The sequence below is a fragment of the Marmota monax genome, unplaced genomic scaffold, assembly GCF_021218885.2.
Source record: "Marmota monax isolate L192 unplaced genomic scaffold, Marmota_monax_Labrador192_F-V1.1 WCK01_AAM20220418_F8-fsc00168, whole genome shotgun sequence".
Classification (NCBI taxonomy): Eukaryota; Metazoa; Chordata; class Mammalia; order Rodentia; family Sciuridae; genus Marmota; species Marmota monax.
This window is the reverse complement of record NW_026692492.1, coordinates 769,894-786,186: the sequence shown is the minus strand read 5'-3', so window position 1 is coordinate 786,186 and position 16,293 is coordinate 769,894. Positions and strand designations below refer to the sequence as shown.

The 16,293-nt window shown below is 45.5% G+C and overlaps 1 protein-coding gene across 7 annotated transcripts in view; it reads left to right on the top strand.

Moving 5' to 3' along the window:
- Positions 1 to 16,293, top strand: part of Sts (steroid sulfatase) — a 120,817-nt gene that overhangs the window by 45,575 nt on the left and 58,949 nt on the right. Inside the window, exon 3 of one of the 7 annotated variants that reach the window (XM_046443348.2) lies at positions 2,866 to 2,993. The exons of the other annotated variants lie outside the window; for them this stretch is intronic. The gene's annotated coding sequence lies outside the window, so the exon portion shown is untranslated. The remainder of the gene's footprint in view (positions 1 to 2,865; positions 2,994 to 16,293) is intronic. 7 annotated transcript variants of the gene reach the window in all.

Below are 16,293 nucleotides of genomic sequence, written 5' to 3'. Positions count from 1 at the left end.
CATGGATACATAGATGAAATAAATGGATAGGTATGTACCAGTGGACAGACAGTGGACTAGATGGGTAAATAGGTAAGTAGGTATGTAAATAGGTAAATAGGTGCATACATAGATACATTGAATAAATAGAGACTTAGGTGGGTGGATGGGTGGATGGACAGACATACAGAAACATAAGATAGAATAGATGGATAGATAAGATGGATGGATGGATGGGTGGACAGATGGAGGGAGGGAGGGAGGGAGGGATGGATGGATAGATAGATAGATAGATAGATAGATAGACTGGATGGACAGATGGATGGATGGATGGATGGATGGATGGATGGATGGATGGATGGATGGACAGATGGATAGATAGATAGATAGATAGATAGATAGATAGATAGATAGATAAGATGGATGGATGGATGGATGGATGGATGGATGGACAGATGGATGAATGGATGGATGGATGGACAGATAGATGGATGGATGGATGGATGAATGGATGGATGGATGGACAGATAGATGGATGGATGGATGGATGGATGGATGGATGGATAGATAGGTAGGTAGGTAGGTAGATAGATAAGATGGATGGATGCATGGATGGACAGATGGAGGGATGGATAGATAGATAGATAGATAAAGATGGATGGATGGACAGATGGATGGATGGATAGATAGATAAGATGGATAGATGCATGAACGGACAGATGGAGGGATGGATGGATAGGTGGATAGATAGATAGATAGATAGATAGATAGATAGATAGATAGATAGATAGATAGATAGATAGATAGATAAGATGGATAGATGGATGGATGGATGGATAGATAGATAGATAGATAGAAAGAATGGGTAGGTCGGTAGGTACAAGGCAGGGAAGGAGGGAGGGGATGGTTGAGTGGACCAGGGTAGAAACAGATAGAATATAAGGATAAATAGATAGATAGCTTAGCTGATTAATAGATAGATAATAGATAAATGACTAGGTGTATAGATGTAAGTAGATGATAGGGAGGTAGTATATTGATGATAGGTAGATGGTAGATTATAGATGTACATCTAGGTGATTAGAAAGATGTAAGTAGATGGTGGGTAGGTAGGTGACAGATTATAAATGGACGTCTGGGTGACTAGATAGACATAGTAGATGGTAGGTAGGTAGGTAGGTAGATGATAGATTATAAATCTAGGTGGTTAGATAGATGTAGTAAATGGTGGGTAGGTAGGTAGATGACAGATTATAGATGGACGTTAGATAGATGTAGTAGCTGGTAGGTAGGTAGATAGGTAGATGACAGATTATAGATGGACGTCTACGTGGCTAGTTAGACGTAGTAGATGGTAGGTAGATAGGTAGATGATAGATTATAAATCTAGGTGGCTAGATAGATGTAGTAAATGGTGGGGAGGTAGATGATAGATTATAGGTAGACATGTAGGTGGCTAGATAGATGTAGTAGCTGGTAGGTAGGTAGGTAGATAGATTCCAGATGGACATGTAGGTGGTAGATAGACGTGGTAGATAGATGTAGTAGGTACACAGTAGAGACAAGGTACCTAAACAGATTGTTTCTGCCCCCCTGCCCTGTGGTGTCCATGCTGACACGGCAGGGACCCTATTGTGATTGAGTTACCTGAGCCAACAAGGACCCCTTGGAGAATGGTCTCTACGTAGAAGCCCACACCAGTCCTGCATCCCAGGCTCTTAGTGCTGCCTCTCAGGCACGTGGGCCCCTTGGCTTGGCTCTCATGACAGAGTTGTCACTCTGGGAATCCTCACTGACCACGGAGCAAAGTCCGCAGGCTGATTGCTGATGGACAAGGATCTGCCTGGGCCCCTCTTGGCTTCCTGTCTGTGCTGGGGAAGGACGGTCCTTTACCCTCTCCTCCTGAAATGCATGCCAATCCAGCAGGGAGCTGTAGGTACCTTCTGGATTTTTGCAGGAGGCTGCTCTGAGTTCAAGGACTGCAGGGCTCTTTGAACACACTCTTGGGGGCTTCCTGCCCCCTGCTCTGTCCCTGAGTTTCAGGGACACAGGAATTTCTGTGACGTTATGGAGGAACAGGCAAGACTTTGGAGATCCTGCGCCTCCTCGGGGTAAGGACTTGGCAGGGTCCCTCGTGCAAATGACCCCCACAGTCCTGCCCACTGTCTCCCTGGTTAAATCCCTCCTCTGCGGCTCACAGTGCTCTTAATTAGAATCCATCACTGAGCTGGGGGTGGTGGCGCATGCCTATAATCCCAGCGGCTCGGGAGGCTGAGGCAGGAGGATCACGAGTTCAAAGCCAGCCTCCGCCAAAGTGAGGCCCTGAGCAACTCAGTGAGACCCTGTCTCTAAATAAAATGCAAAATAGGGCTGGGGATGGGGCTCAGTGGTGGAGTGCTTCTAATTTCAATCCCTGGTACCAAAAAAAGAAAGAGAGAGACTCCCTCCCTGGACCTTGTATGTATCTCCTTGTTTCAACTGGATGCTTAGGGTCACGTTCTTCTGGTTGCAGTTAAAGAGATCCAGTTTGATGGTTATTGATGAAGGGTCCCCAAAATGGGCCAGATGCAGGAGTTGAGACCTAAGGTGTGTTGGCTACCGTCCTGTTATAATCAGGGCCTTTTCCCACCACAGAAAACCTCTGTGTTCATTCAGTTCTCTGCAACAGGTGGTTGTTCGGCGTTTTGCCGGGTGTCTGCAAAAAGAATAAGGGCGCAACAAATCTCTCTAAAAGGGAACCGTATTCTTTTTTTTTTTTTCTTTCCATAATTATCTCACCAGGGCCAGCTGCAGTCACGAGTGAGCTCATCAGATTGAAGTTGTCTGCATCAGGGTCTCTTCAAGGCAACTTGAAACCCGGCCTCCTTTTCTTTTCCTTCCCATTAGCACAAATTAATCAAGTTGGAGGAGTTTGGGACACTGAAGTGGAGCACCGCCTCATCAGCAGGAAGACAATGGAACTAAATTCTGCTTTGCAGTCTTTTCCCCCTCATTTTAAATAAGTAGAAAATCTGGTAAGTGCACGCATGTGTCAGAAAACAAAAATCTCCAAATAACCGTCATTAGTCCAGCTGTCCCCAAATGAATTACAAATAAAGGTTGTCATCTTGCTTCAGATGCATATGTACACACACCTGGTACACATGTGCACATAATTTTTTTTTTTGGTACCGGGGATTTAACTCAGGGGCACTCGACCCCTGAGCCCCGTCCCCAGCCCTATTTTGTATTTTATTTAGAGACAGGGTCTCCCTGAGTGGCTTAGGGCCTCGCTTTTGTAGAGGCTGGCTTTGAACTTGAGATCCTCCTGCCTCAGCCTCCCAAGCCGCTAGACTCACAGGTGCGCACCACCAGTCTCGGCTCCACATAACGTTTTAAAAATTTGTGATCATTGACCTTTATATAATGATGGGTTCTAACTCTTCCACTCTAAATGCATACCGTGAAGTTTTTCTGCAGGATAAAATATCCTTCTGAAATCGAGAACTTTAGAGGCTACCTAGTGTTCTATTGTGTAATTTATCTAAACATTCCCCAAGTCTTGGAGAAATAAATTTTCTAACATAGGTAAGAGTATACTGATAAAAGGCATAAAGCTTCATTGTGTGTCTCTCTCTATATAGAATAAATCTCCATATAGAAACACAGAGAAAAAGAATGTGCAGATTTTGAGGGACAGGATACCCACTGTCTAAAATGTTCATGAAAACTCTGCCTAAATTTGCATTTTTACTACCATCCAGCAAAGGTCTCTGCTCATCATTTGCCAAGTTGAGTTAAAAATACCATTTCCCTTGTGCTTTTTAACTTGATTTTTGATCCCTAAAGAAATTAGAAATTTTGCATATTATAGTAATTCATAATTCTTCTCTGTGCACCGTATCTTTTTGACATTTGAAAATATGAGTTCAAAAATTTAAAAAATATATATGTAGGTACAAGGTGGAGATGCACTTATAAACCAAGTATCTCTAGCCCAGGAATTCTCTCGCTTTAGAGAGAAAAGCATTTGCTTTCATATTTGTACATGTTTTATGCATTTTGGGGGTGGGGGTACTGAGGATTGAACTCAGAGGCACTCGACCCCTGAGCCCCATCCCCAGCCCTATTTTGCATTTTATTTAGAGACAGGGTCTCCCTGAGTTGCTTAGGGCCTCACTTTGGCGGAGGCTGGCTTTGAACTCGCGATCCTCCTGCCTCAGCCTCTGAAATGTCGGGGATGACAGGCGTGGGCCATGTGCCCGGTTAATTTTATACAATGTTTTCAGTATAGCTATCTGCATTTCAATTATGAGACTACATAGAGGTCAAGTGTGGAATGTTCTCCTTGCATTCCTGCCCTAAGAGTTTGCTGTTTTAAATAGATCCCTCACCCACCCATCCAGCCATACTGCTTCTGATTTATTTGGAATACTGACTTATTTACATCCGTATATGCTCTCCTCATTTTTCTTTTGATGTAAATGGCGAGGAATTAGTTTTAAGCAAACTGATTTCTTTCTAACAAGGGTGGTGCTTGAGGGAATTTGCATGATTTAATTGTAATCAGCAGAACACTTAATGCCTGATGGGGAAATATTGGCACGTGGGGTTGTTTTTGGAAATGATGCCCAATGATGCCATCTCAAGGAGTTTTGAACAACATTCTACTTTCCTGGAAAACAGGTGTGCCTAGTGACTCAGCTACATCCCCAGCCTTTTTAATTTAATTTTATTTTTTAAGATAAAGTTCTTGCTAAATTCCTGAGGCTGACCTCAGCTTCCCAATGCACCACCTGTTACTTTCTTTGTTTTTCATGTTTATTTGTTGTTTTTTTTTTTGTCTTTGTTTGTTTTGGTACCAGGGATTGAACCCAAGGGTGCTTAACCACTGAGCCACATCCCCAGACCTTTCAATTAATTAGTTACTTTCTTTAAGTTGAGGCAGGTTCTCGCCAAGTTGCTCAGGGCTTCCCTAAGATGCTGAGGTTGGCCTCCAACTTGCAATCCTCCTGCCTCAGCCTCCCAAGCTGCTGGGATTATAGGTGTGGGACGCACTGGGAGACAAGCCCACACACATCTACGAAGCCAGCCCTGGATCAGACCCAGTCTGGCTCACGCTGCCTCCTCATTTTGTCATGGAAATGAAACACCCTCTGATCTTACTCTCTGAGAAGTGGGCGGAGCCATTGCACCCACCTGAGGGCCGACAACCTGGTTCTGAAAAAGGGCTTCTGAACCTCCTGGCTGTGTGACCCTGGACAAGTCACTGTATCTCTTTGAGCTGTGCCTTTTTCATTATCAGAAGTAAGGGTTGAGATTTGGCTTTCATCATAAGGTGCCGAAGTTCGGGGCCTTTGTCTTGCAGACTGGGGCACTGTGTAGGATGCACGAGGGGCCAGTTTGCCCTTTGGTGGTCTGTGTTTGTCATAAGCTCTTCATGGTGTCTGTGACATTCTAAGGTGTAGCTGTACCTACTGTGGGTGCAAGTCTCCAAGTATCTCCATCCACCCATCCAACCACCCATCCACCCATCCACCCATCCATCCATCCATCCACCCATCCATCCACCCATACATCCATCCATCCACCCACCCACCCATCCATCCACCCATCCATCCATCCATCCATCCATCCATCCATCCACCCATCCATCCATCCACCCATCCATCCATCCATCCATCCACCCATCCATCCATCCATCCATCCACCCATCCATCCATCCATCCACCCATCCACCCATCCACCCACACATCCATCCACCCATCCATCCATCCATCCATCCACCCATCCATCCATCCATCCATCCACCCATCCATCCATCCATCCACCCATCCATCCATCCATCCACCCATCCATCCACCCATCCATCCACCCATCCACCCATACATCCATCCATCCACCCACCCACCCATCCATCCACCCATCCATCCATCCATCCATCCATCCATCCATCCACCCATCCATCCACCCATCCATCCATCCACCCACCCACCCATCCATCCATCCATCCATCCACCCATCCATCCATCCATCCATCCATCCATCCACCCATCCATCTATATTCCCACCTCAGAATTTCCACTGTTCCTTTGACAAACCACACTCTTTTTTGAGTCATTGTGGGGTGGCACCCAGAGCAAACCAACAACTGAGGCACTTTGTCCTCTTCCTTTCTGACTCTCTTCCATTCGGCCAGCCCTGCACTGCCTTCCTGCACTAGGTGACCCCAGTAGACCCTCATGGACGCCCATTCTCTAACACAGACCTGCCATCTTGGACTTGAATGGAAACCCACCTGGGCCAGGCCAGTCCTTCTCCTTGTCAGCTTTTGTGTCTTCTCTTGGCTCATAGAGTGAAAAGAACTTACACATCCATCAGGAGTGGCGACCACAAGGTGCAGGTCATCTTTGGTGTGTAACCATTTGGGTCACGAGTTTCCACCTTCCTGATGGGGTGAGGGTGGTGTGCACGCAGTGGAAACCATACTTTAAACTTCAAATTTGGATTTTTCCTGGAATTCGAGACTCACAAGGGCAATCAGTGGACTTTACAGAGTGTTGGGTTGCTGAGCCAGTAGTGCAGTAGCTGAGTTGTACTCAGTGAATTCTTGGCGGATGACGTTGTCTTTCTGTGGTGGGTTTTTGGGGATGTGGCCCATCCTAGGTGTAGGAGCATCTGTGCCAGGCTTCCATTGTAATTTCTTTTCCTTGTCCCCCTAGCCCACTGGGCCACTCTTCATTCTTGCACCATTGTCCACCCTGGAAGATGATCAGTGGGCGCCATCTTGTGCTTGGGCGCTGGTTGTGTCTGGACAAGTCAAGCCAACACACTGGAGAGCGATATGGACGTATCCACCCTCCTCTTGCTTTTTGGAGATTTATCAGGGAGGGTTGCACGCTTGAGCCTCGACCATCTTTTAGAGAAAGGGGTGATCAGACATGGAGGGGGGAGGTTCTTGTTCAAACTGGATTCTGCACAGAGGTGGTTCAGGCTGAGAGTGAAGGCAGAAGGTGTTGGCTGTGCCCACCAAGGGACTAGGCTGGGGTCATGCCTCTTAACAAGGACCGTGTGGCCATAAGGCCAATGTGACCATGGGGCAGGGCCCCGGCTGTCTGTCACTTAGCAAGATGACAGAGCCCTGGCGTTGGGGATTTCCAACCTGGATGGAGGGGGTTTCCAGAAAGTGAGGCCATCTCGGTACAAAGGCAGATTTCATCAGCCTTAAATCAGAGCTTGCTCTTGCCACAGTGGTTTGAATTTCCTTTCTGAAAGAGACATCTGGTAACTGACCCTACTGAGTGCATGTGTAGAGAAATGGAAAGAGAGAGATGAAGATAGACAGAAGACAGGTAGGTAGATTGGATGGATGGAAAGATATGAAGCCAGCCCTGGATAACTAGATCAATGACAGATAAATAGACCAGATGGAGATATGATTGATTGATAGATAGATAGATGGATGGATAGATAGATGGATAGATGGATAGATGGATGGATAGATAGATAGACAGTAGATGGGTACAGTGGATGCACAGAGAGATAATCAGAGTGGATGAATGGACAGGTGATAGATAATAGAATGAAAATCGTTCAAAAAAATAGACTGTAATAGATAACTAGACAGATAACTGATAAATCAAGTAGATGTATATGCATGATTGATAGATGTAGATGATGCAAAGCAGAGAGATGGAAAGAAGAATGGATAGATGGATGGAAGTATTAACAAATCAATGACAGCTAGGCATATGGTAGATAAATATATATAGATCAATGAGAGAGACGATAGGTAAGATGGATAGATAACGATGCATAGATAGATAATCACAAAAACGTAGATGATAGGCAAATCGATGTGGATGATACATAAATAGGGAGACAGATAATGATGGGTAACAGAGAGAGATAATGGATAGATGGATGGCTGATGGGTGGTTGGATAGATATGTGAGAGAATAATAGACTGATAGATATAGATGGCAAAGAAAGAAATAATGATAGAAGGTGGATGAATGGATGGATGGGTGGATGGAGAGAAATAGATAAATCAATGATAGAAATATAGATGATTGGTGGATAGATAGTGAGAGATGATAGAAATAGATACCTGTCATGATGTCAATCTCTACGTGTCTATCTACCTGAAGAAAAGGGTCTAGCTAGCTCATTCTCCTGCATATTCAAGATGGCGCCCACTTCCACTTGCTCAGCCCAAGGCCCCAGGCAGGTGGGGTCCCCATGGTAGGAGTGATTTTGAGAAGAAGAGATCCCACAGACAGGAAACCAGGACTGTCACATTGTGCTCAAAATAACCCAAGTTGGGAAGTCCAAGAGAGCTGGCCGCTGGCCTCACGCCTTCTCCCGACCCGTGTTGGGTGGTACTGGTTTCTTAAATCTGCCGTCGCTGGGTGATTTCCATTGATTATAATGATTTTCTGCGACACTTGGCGAGGAAAGGTTCAGGAGGGGTTATAAATGGGGCTAATCAGGAAGATGCAAAGCGCTTTTGTGGCTGTTTCCAAACATCTCAATGACCCATAATTAAACCATGTTGCCAGATTGTGGGTTCATTATCATCTTCCTGTCGAGAGCGCTCCGTGAGGAGCTCTCACTCTGGTCCACGGGGCAGAGCAAGGGGCTTCACGCCAAGCCGTTTGCAAAGGAGGAGGAGGAAGATGGTTCTTTCTTTGGGGTTGCCTGTCCCCCTTTCTGTTTCATTTCGGCTTCTGTGTATCTTAGATGACCATGTTGCTTATGGATGGATGGAATCGTCTGGTTGCAAAGGAATGATTCTGTAATTCTTCTTGCTATGTCCCCCACCTGGGAGGATAAGGATGTGCACAGTTGGGCAGCTCTTATAAGATCCTGCTCATTGCTTTCTACGAGGCCCGTGCTCCGTCTCTGAGCCGACAGGGGAATCCTCTCTTCTGCAGACACACATTTGAATTTGCAAAAAGAAAACAAAACTCAAATTTAAAGACACCTCTATCACTGTTTCCTGCCCCCAGTGAAAAGTGGCTAATTCCAGGCGATAGCACCTGTCAAACATCTTCTGAATGCAACAAAGTTCTTTCAGGAACAGCATCCTGATTAATCTACCCTTGGCATGCCAATTACTAACCCCGTTAAGAAGCACTACAGGAAAACGTTCAACTCAGTCCTTTCTGAGTTACCTTTCTTGTCTTAAAAATATCTTCCTATTAATGGATACAATATGGAGGATGCTAAAGAATCTAGAAAGAAGCTACCCTACCCGAGGGCCCCGCCACCTCTCCCCTGGGTACATACCCAAAGGAAATGAAATCGTCACCTCATGGACACACCCGTGCCCCGATGTTCAATGCAGTATTATTCATAAAAGCCAAGATGCAGGAAGAAACAACTTAAGTGCCTGTCAAAAAAATGGATGAATGGATGAAACATTGTGACCAATAATAGAATAGTATTCAGCCTTCAAAAAGGCTGCCATTTGTGACTATATTGATGAATCTGTAGGACGTGATGCTAAGAGAAATCTCACGCAATCACACCTACAAGTTGTACCTGGATAAAGAAATACTCCAAAGGGGTGTTGATTGCACAGCGTTTCATTGCAAAGGATTTTGAGACCCAAAGGAGGGAGCATGCTGTCCAGCGCTGGAGGCCACCCCCCCCCAGGTCCTGGAGAGTTCAGCATGTGTCCTGCCTGTCCCCAGTTGGGACCCCGATGCACACAAACCATCCATAGAAATGACGACTTGGGAATCTCCAGGCAGGTCAATGTCCGGCTAACGGGTCTCTGGTCTTTTATGTCTTCTGTGGTCTCCTTCGAGTGATAGGGTAACCTCACTGTGTGCCCCTGGAATGTGTCAATGGGACAAAGGACACTGCTATTCTGTGGCTTAGTGGGCACTTGTTGCTTTCCTTTGCATAGGGGCTGCTGTGGTGCTGTAATTCTGACTCTCTGACTCCCCCCACCCCCCCGTCCAATTCCTGTAAACTGAATGGATCTGATCCCAAAATGTTTTCTGTTGGGAAACCTAATTGATGGTATTAGGAGGTGTTGCCTTGCACGGAGCTGAGCTCACAAGGTGCAGCCTATGAATGGGACGAGGGTCCTCATAAAAGAGACCCAGAGAGCCCCCTGCCCTTCCACCAAGGAGGACCCAGCCTACAGAGCTACGAGCACTCACTGTCTGTTTCCACTACACCTAGATTTGAATGAATGAGTTGAAGCCTAGAATCCCGCGGGTGACTGCAGCGCACTGAATGTGTGTGGCATTTGTAAGTGGGTGTCACCTGCTGTGGGGCGTCTTCTTCACTTCCTGTGCCAGCCACACGTGAATACCCTGGCGGGCAGGGATCCCTGCAGACCCGAGTTCCAGGCTTTCGAACTGAATAGCGGGAATGGTGACTGTAGCAGGTGGGGTGAGGCTGGAGGAGGGGGCCCATATGGTAATTCTGTTTTTAATTTATTAAGGGACCGCCCGCCCCTCTGGTTTCAAAGGGGCTGGGCATTTGTACGTCCCCAGCAGCAGTGAGCAGGTGACTCCCCCCCCCCCCCAATCCTCTCCAATACTCTCTCTTTGTGATTTCTTTCTCTCTCTCTGTGGGATAACAGCCATTTTGACAGGTGTGACGTAATCTCTTGCTATGCTTTTGATTTGCCTTTCCCTGATGGTTAGTGATGGGGAGTACCTTTGGAGGGGACAAACCATATTTTAACCACAACAGACGAGATGAAGGTCTTCTGTGGTGTTTTGGCCAGTGCGTTCTGGAAGACTCCACTCTTCCAATTCTGTCTCGACCGAAGCTCTGTTCCTCCCCGTGAGATCCCCTATTTGCCGAAACGGTCTCCGGAGGTGGAGTAACATTGTGCTATTATTTCTAGCTCTGATCCTCCGATACCTCTAGCAAAGGAGATGAAAGTCGCACCAGAACTTGTTTCCTGAATGCATCTTGCTATTGTTTCCTAAGGCCAGGTGTAATGTTGGAAGCCACTGTAGATATGCAAGGAAAGACACATCTTTTTGTTCAACAGGAAAGGAACTAAGAGGACAGAACAAATAAAAGGAGAATGGATAGTTATAGAGGGTAGGGAAGAGGCTACAAGGGAGGAGGAGATGGTGACCAAGGAAGGAGAATTGACCCTGAAGTCGGTGGCGGCCCCGTGGCCCTTAGCTCATTATCGCTCTTAAGGCAGTCTTCAAGATCCTTATCTTCTCTGTACGCCTCCCCTCGGGATTCCGTCCCCTAACCAATGACTTCAAACCTGAGCATCCCTTAGGTCCTATGGGGATGTGGCCTTCATAGGGAATTTTTTTTTTTTTTTTTTTTGTCTTTAAACTTGAGTCTGTCATAGGAAAAGGCAGAGAGAAGGGAGCAGTTGCAAGCTCACCCGGTGGTCAACGTCAAAGTTTCAGTACGTCCTTACATGCGTCTTTCTCACAAAATCCTTCGATAGTTGGCTCTTACCAAATAAGGAGGTCATCAAACCTCACCTTCTCACCCTTTCCTCCATATCCTATCCCAATGACCCATCTGTCCACTCTTCTCCAAGACCAACAGCGTTCCAAATGTAGTGGTCTCCTCCCATCCCTGAGGGAATATGTTAAGATGTTCATGCTCCTGGCTGTTGAGGACCACTTTGTGGAAGAAACTCCTCTCCATGAAATTCAGTGGCTTTGTGTCAATCACCATCCACATCTTCGCCTTGAGAAAGGCACACTCTATTTATTATGCTTAGTAGTTAAGACCAAAATTGCATCAAGAGGATGCAGCATTGGTTGCCAGCATTGAGCTCCTTCAAGTGTACGTCAAGTGTGTTTGGAGGAGGAATGCACACTGTGGTCACTTACTATAATCAGCCCCAGTCCACTGAGCTTGAGAGGCATCACTCACGCTCAGAGACTAGAAAAGACTTCAGAAAAAAAGAAAATATTTGAAAAGGATTCAGTCTCCCAAAGCACAAGAACACTAAAGGCAGTGGAATTGCTTATGGGCATAACCAATGTTTGTTATTCACATTTACACATGTGCCTGCTTCTTTGGAGGGTGCCATTCCATTGAAACAATGCACTTTGCTCTTGGGTTTGCAGAAGGGAGAAAAAGAAATGTGCAGTTTATCATTAAGATAACTACTTGCATTAAAAGGCAACCCACTCATTTCACAAATATAGTTTTAACAATCAGATGCTTTATCAAGACTTCATGACATTGCATATCTTCTAGGGAGTATGATACTGTGACTAAATATTTGCATACTATAATTATGAACTGTTTTGCACAGAGTGGGTGAACTGCTAATCATCTTTTGCCTTCCAAGGAGGCCATGAAATATAAACACAAAACTCTGTGTTATAGATTCAGCTATTTAGTAGGAAAATTAAAAAAAAAAACCATCAGGAGTTCATTGTTTGGTGATATTTGTGAAAACATTGGAATGCTAACTTTTATGAAGCATTGATATACATTGCCCTTTAAAATAATTCTTTCAGGTGTGTTATGGTTTAGATATGAAGCATCCAATAAAGCTCAAATGTGAGCTCATACAAGAATGTTCAGAGATGAAATGATCAAGTCATGAGAGTCTTGACCTAATCAGTGGATTAATCCACTTGGATGGACTCACTGGGTGGTGACTGCAGGGTGGGGTGTGGCTGGAGGAGGGGGTCCCTGGGCTGTGCCTTTGGGGTCTCTTTCCTGTCCCTGGTGAGCAGAGCTCTCTCTGCTCCCTGGTGCCCTGTCCTGAGCTGCTCTCCTCCTCCAGGCCCTGTCGCCATCTTGTTCTGCCTCCCCTTGGGCCAGAGCCATGGAGTCAGCCAGCCATGGACTGAATCTCTGATACCAGGAGCCCCCAAATAAAGTTTTTTTCCTCAAAAATTATACTTGTCAGGTCTTTTGGTCACAGCAATAAAAAAAGCTGACTGAAACAAGATGTCATATGTGTACATGTGTATAATCTATGCTTATATCTAGATCTATGCTCTATTTATCTATCTGTGCCTATCTATACATAAACAAAGGAAGTTGTATGGATTGGCATATGCTGTTCTCTATATATATGCACACACATGTGGTAACACACACACAATTTATAATTTATATCCATAGTGTGCCAAAATTGCATGTCTTCACTTATTTAGAATTCAGTGATAAATTGTGTGATGAATAAAAGTTTTCATCTGTTATATTTCATAAACAGGAGCAAAGGAAGCAAAATACCACGTAGAGTTACCAAACCTGTTATACAGCTTCTTTGAAAGTGTCTGTATGCTTGTAAATTTTAATCTTGCAAATAGCCAAGATAAAGAATGCTCTAACCGTGGTCAGGAGTCCCCAAGATTGATATTAATAGCAGCTAAGCATCTGGCTTCTCATTTTCTACAATTCCCCTTTACAATTGCACAGCTGATACAAATTTCTACAGTCAGTACTCTTCATGATGAATATGATGAATTCTATATTTGCTGCTCATTATTCACACCACCCAGCCACATGCACAGTACATTAGAAGACTCCCTCCAGCCGGACGATGTCCCAATCTTTTCCAATTTGGGGGTGCATAGCGCCCTCCATTTTTCTGGGAGCTGGTTCAGAGTCAGGCAGAGCTGGGCTAGGAGTTGCATTTCATCTGTCACTTGCCATTGTAATCCTGAGCATTTGATTTCACCTCTCAGCCTCAGTTCTATCATCTGTTAAATGGGGGTGGAAACCACGTCCGCCATATTGGTTATTGGAAGTGTGTCTAGAATGGGTAGCTCTCGGCTGGCGGTTCACTACTCTCTGAAGGCTCTGTGTTGCTGATATTGTTGCCTTTGATATTATTGTCATGCTGCCTGTCTGAATCCTTTGCTTCCCACCACCGCTTTTGCTACTGAGGTTGAATTTGGCTGGGTCATTAGGAGGCGACAGAACCATTAATTTGAGAAATTCCCCAACTTCTGCACTGGGCTGAAAGGTATCTGCCCTCATGACAGATTCAGACACGTCTGTGCTACCCATCAACCAGAGCCCTCTTTTGGGTACCTGTCTTCCAGAGATGCAGTCTCAAAGTGCATCTCTGGTAACGAGAGCCCGTCGAGACAGGCAGAGCTGTACCCTGAAAATCAGGGAGCACGTTTATGTCAGCAGCTGAACACAAGGGATGTCACATACTCCTTTGTCCCTGCTTTTCACGCTGCCTGTTGAATTTCTCACTGTGTGCTGATAGATACTCACCGAGTTCACCCCCGTCCTTCCTTGTTAGAAAGTAATGGAGTCCGTTCCAGTTAGACTCGAGAAAAGCCATCAGATGATAGAATCGCAAACATCACGGGGCTGTAGACTGGGAAGGGGCCCTTTTGTTGTTGGATGGCAGAAATCAGGATGGAGTGACGTGTGCAAATGTGACCGGCTACCTGAACAGTAGGCACTGTGTCTGGACCCTTTGGTCTCTGAGCCTCCACTTTGTCCCGAGGCTGTGTGAGGTGGACCAACCGAGAGGAGGCAGAAAAGCAAGGTGCAGTCCACAGGAGAGTCTTCTTCTTGCAGAATCTAGTTAGGTGTCACTGAGCATATTTTAAAATACAAAGAGCCAGGTATCCGCTCGGGCTTGAATAGCCTATTAAAAGAGGTTTACGGAAGCAGAGACATCCGAACGCTTATCTTACAAAAATCACAAGTGATTTGATGAGGCATTGAAGTCGGTAGCGATGCCGGCTACAGATGGGTTTGTGCCAATTTTGCACGAGGCTACCTTTCTTTATCGATTTAAAAAGGACCTCTCTTAGAGGATCACACCTTGCAAGCCAAAACCCATGCATTCCGCAGGGCTCAGGCTGAACGAGTCTTGCATTTTCTTTTCCAAAAATGTGTGGCTTCTCGTGGATGTTCCCCACCCCCCGTCAGCCTCGTTCCCCAATAAGAAAACCGATCGGGAACATTTTCCCCGCCAAGGCGAAGTTTCCCGTTATGTAAGCGCAACGTTCATTTTTCTCTTAATGAACAAATTGAATAGAATTGCATCTCTAGTTATGAAAATGTTCCTTTGTCTCCCTTTTCATAATAATTGTGTTTTAGGAATAGCTGATTTCTCCAAAAAAAATGATTTTTTTTTCTTGGCTCTTATGCCAAATTAAGGGTGTTCAGAAAAAAATAATTTAATTTTTAAAGGGGGAAATCATGCAGGTTTTCTGTGAATGTGCTGTGCTCCTCATATGTTGGAATGGTATGCTTCCATTTAATTTCTAAGTACTTTTGCATCAACTGACTCTGTTCGTTTGAAACCTCTTTATAAACACCTTTTTTTCTAAGGCTTGCTTGTAGGGAAAAATTAATTTAAAATAGAAAAAGGTCATCTGGTGACTTTAGGTGGTGCTAATTTATATGCAGCGAGATTCTAAGTGGCTCTTAACAAACTTAAATTCCCACACCTTCTTCACGTGGGCTAGGTGATAACTCACGTCCTAGCCCTAATAATAGCCACGCCAGGCACGGTTGGGAAGTGTCCTTAGTGCTCTGCTGTGCCACGGACCTGAGCAAGACCATTCTGGGGTTCAGAGATGAGTGCAGACGTTAATATTATTAATGTGCTTTTATCCTTTGGGGGTTCAATTTCAGTAAAAAAAAATCTGCTCAGGAGCAAGGTCAAGGTCATCATCCTGGGCTCCCTCTGTATATCCCATGCATTTGGTTGTACCTCAAGTCTACCGATTGAACCTGTCCCTCTCTTGCCTGCCTCCAGTGGTACCAAGCTCCTGGTGGGATTATACCAACAAGGGTCGATGTCCCCTTGTTTTTTGGATTTTATTTAGAGACAGGTTTTCATTAAGTTGCGTAGGGCCTTGCTAAGTTGTAGAGGCTGGCCTCCGATTTGTGATCCTCCTGCCTCAACCTCCTGAGCCACTGGGATTACAGGTGGGCGTCACTGTGCCTGGCTTCCTAGGCTTGTGGTTCCAAGGCTAGCAAGCACAGGAGCATGCATTGAACCGTCTCTGCACATAGGACAGTTTCTCAGGCCACGGCTCGTGGGAGTAGGCCTTTGTGATGTAATGAATTCTAAGGATTTTATGTCGCCCCCACGTCTGTTTTGAATACAGGCTTAAATGTCTTGTGCAAGGAGCCTTGGGTGACTTTTCCCGCCATTTCTGTTTCCGTATTGTGCTCAAGTGGCTCACCTGACCAATGGCTTTTATTTCCTGATCCTGACTCTGCCCAGAATCTGTACATAAAAATCTTGGCACCTGTTCCTCCAGGGGCGCCATATTGAATTTACACCTTCCATTGGAAAGACCAGCCCCAGCCTGCAGGGAGCCAGGTGTTCCCCCAGGAGAGCAGGGAGAAACACCAAAAGCAAGGTCACAAACACCAAAT